Raw genomic sequence first — 3,493 nt, 5'->3', positions numbered from 1 at the left:
CACGGTTATCTGCTACATGTTTCATTTGAGACAGGTCTGGAATAGTGCTAATAAAGCTATCTTTAGTGGTGGAAATTATTGTTCTGGCTAATCTGTAGCATGTTGAAGACTGAGCGGTCCTATCTAGAACTATTGTGCAAGACACAAGGCAATGGTCTGAAACGGCATCGCTCTGGGGTGATATTTCGATGTCATTAATATTGAGTCCGAGTGACAGAATTAAGTCTAGTGTGTGATTACGAGTATGCGTGGGCCCTGCCACGTTTTGTTTAATGTCGAGAGAATTTAGAACATCCATAAACGCACGTCCTAATGCATCTTTTGGATTATCCACATGGATATTAAAATCACCAACGATAAGAGCTTTATCTACAGTGACTGTAAGCTCAGATAGGAAGTCTGCTATTTCTTTAAGAAAATCTGTGTGGTGGCCCGGAGGCCTATATATGGTAGCTAAAATGAACGAAAGCCGTTTGTTGTTATGATCAGTAATTTCCATATTTAACAGTATTATTTCAAACGAATTAAATTTAAGGTTGGATTTATGGTTTACTTTGAATATTTTATTGTATATTGTAGCTACACCACCCCCTCTCCCTTTTAGACAAGGAACGTGTTTATAATAATAGTCTTGTGGGGTGCAAATAATTCTGTTATAATTGGTTCTTTATTGGTAAGCGATCTAATGTTAAGAAAGCCGAATTTTACCATTTGAGTTTCATCTGTTAATGTATTGTGTTCTAATTTTATGTTAATAAGATTTGTACGAGACGAGGTAAACGGTGCTCTGTATTTATTTGTTCGAGGAACAGACACAGTCGAGATGTGTTGGTACTCTGGTAAAAAAGGCTCTATGTGCTAGGGCTGCTCGATTATGGGAAAAATCATAATCCCGATTGTTTTGATAAAAATCTTAATCTCGATTATTTAACACGATTACTTAAATGACTGTAAAAACATGCATTTATACATGGGCTTGACATTAACTTTTTTGCTCACCAGCCAAAGTAGCTAGTTGTTTTCCAAAGTTACTAGCCACTCAGCATTTTCACAGGCCACAATTTTGTTGCTGGTAAAATAAATTTTATATGATTAAACTTGACTTTGGCATCCTAAAATGACTTTAATTTGAGCAAATTTACTTGGTTTAGCTAAATTAGATGCAGATTGAATTTCAAATGCAGTCTGACCACCCAAATAGGACAACATTAGCTGGTATATACCAGGTATATCAGTATAGATCATATCATATATTTAGGTGCATAAAAACAGTCTAGTAAGGCATAAATAGATTTACATTGAATGAATATATTAAAAGTGGAGCAGGGGTGTAGAAGATTAACTGAAAAGATATAGGCAAGGCAAGGCAAGTTTATTTGTATAGCACATTTCATACACAGAGGTCATTCAAAGTGCTTTACATAGAAATGAGAAAACAATATATAAAATAGAAAAAAGAAAATGTAAAAATAATAGATACACAATAAAATCACAATAAAAACAAAGATACATGAGAATTTAGAATAACAATTAAAGAAAATAAATGTGATTTTAATAAAAACACTTTAAAATGTTAAAAAGAATAAAACAGAAGTAAAAGTGACTTGAGTTAAAAGTGCAGTCAGTTTAAAGCAGCACAGAGCTCAATAAGTAAATGCAGAGTTAAACAGATGTGTTTTTAATCTAGATTTAAAAGTGTTTACTGTTGAAGCACATCTGATCTCTTCTGGAAGCTGATTCCAGCTACAGGTGGCATAATAACTAAATGCTGACGCACCTTGTTTTGAGTGAACCCTTGGTGTTTCTAACTGACCTGATCCTAATGATCTGAGTAATCTGTTAGGTTTATATTCAGTTAGCATATCTGTCATGTATTTGGGTCCTAAGCCATGAAGTGATTTATAAACGAGTAACAATACCTTAAAATCTATTCTAAATGTAACAGGAAGCCAGTGTAAGGACCTGAGGACTGAAGTGATGTGTTCAGAATTTTTGGTTCTGGTCAGAATTCTGGCAGCAGTGTTTTGTATGAGCTGCAGCTGTCTAATGGTCTTTTTGGGGATCCCCGTAAGAAGTCCATTGCAGTAATCCACCCTGGTGGTGATGAAAGCATGAACAAGTTTCTCTAAGTCCCGTCTTGATACAAAACAGCTAATTCTGGCAATATTTCTGAGATGGTAGTAAGCTGATTTGCTTATCGCTTTCACTTGACTACTGAAATTAAGGTCAGACTCTAAAATTACACCAAGATTTCTGACTTTATTTTGTGTCTTTAGACCCCTAGAGTCAAGGTATGTGTTAACTTTGAGAGTTTCATCTTTATTTCCAAATACAATGACTTCAGTTTTGCCTTTGTTTAACTGGGGGAAGTTTTGACGCATCCAACAGTTAATTTCATCAATGCATTTACATAGAGAGTCAATGGGGCTGTAGTCATTAGGTGACAGGGCTAAGTATATCTGGGTGTCATCTGCATAGCTGTGGTAAGCAATTTGGTTCTTTTTCAAGTGGGAGCATATACAAATTAAACAGAAGCAGTGCAAGAATTGAACCCTGTGGGACTCCACATGTCATGGATGCCCACTTAGATTTATGGTTACCTATGTTCACATAGTAACCTCTTCCTTGTAGGTATGTTTTAAACCATTTGAGGACCATCCCAGAGAGCCCTACCCAGTTTTCCAGTCTATGTAAGAGTATGGTGTGATCTACTGTGTCAAAGGTAGCACTAAGATCTAGTAGCACCAGCACTGATATTTTACCTGAATCAGAGTTTAAGCGAATATAATTTATTATCTTTATGAGCACTGTCTCTGTGCTGTGATGCTGACGGAAACCAGATTGAAAATTGTCCGGATAGCCATTTGAGTTTAAGAATTTGTTCAGCTGATTAAAAACCACCTTTTCAATGATCTTGCCTATAAACGGAAGATTTGAGATTGGTCTGTAGTTGCTAAGTATGGTTTTGTCTAGGTTACTCTTTTTTAGGAGAGGCTTAACAACTGCTGTTTTTAATGACTCTGGAAAGGTGCCTGTGATCAGAGAGGTATTTACTATTTTTAAGAGGTCAGTTTCTAAGCAGTTAAGTACCTTTTTGAGAAAAGATGTGGGGAGTGTGTCAAGGCTGCTAGTTGATGCTTTAAGATGTTGTACTGTTTCTTCCAAGGTTTTTATATCAATTATGTCAAATTCTGAGAGAATGGCTAATTTCTGAGGTTGTTGCAATGATATCTGACTGATCACAGTACAATATGAGGCCGTATTGATCGCCATTCTGATATTACTGATCTTCTCAGAGAAAAAGGTTGCAAACTCATTGCATTTGTTGTCAGAGAGCAGTTTTGTAATTATGTTATCTAAACTTACAAGTTACATAAACTTATTTAGAGAAATAACGCTGACCGTCACCGTGTAGCTGAATGTAAAAAAAACTTTATTTATACCCGTGTCATTAACAAATGCAACAGACACACTCACCTTAACGTTTTTTTGT

The sequence above is a fragment of the Misgurnus anguillicaudatus genome, chromosome 21 (assembly GCF_027580225.2).
Source record: "Misgurnus anguillicaudatus chromosome 21, ASM2758022v2, whole genome shotgun sequence".
Taxonomy (NCBI): domain Eukaryota; kingdom Metazoa; phylum Chordata; class Actinopteri; order Cypriniformes; family Cobitidae; genus Misgurnus; species Misgurnus anguillicaudatus.
The sequence above is the reverse complement of the archived record's forward strand: the minus strand, read 5'-3'. Positions refer to the sequence as shown.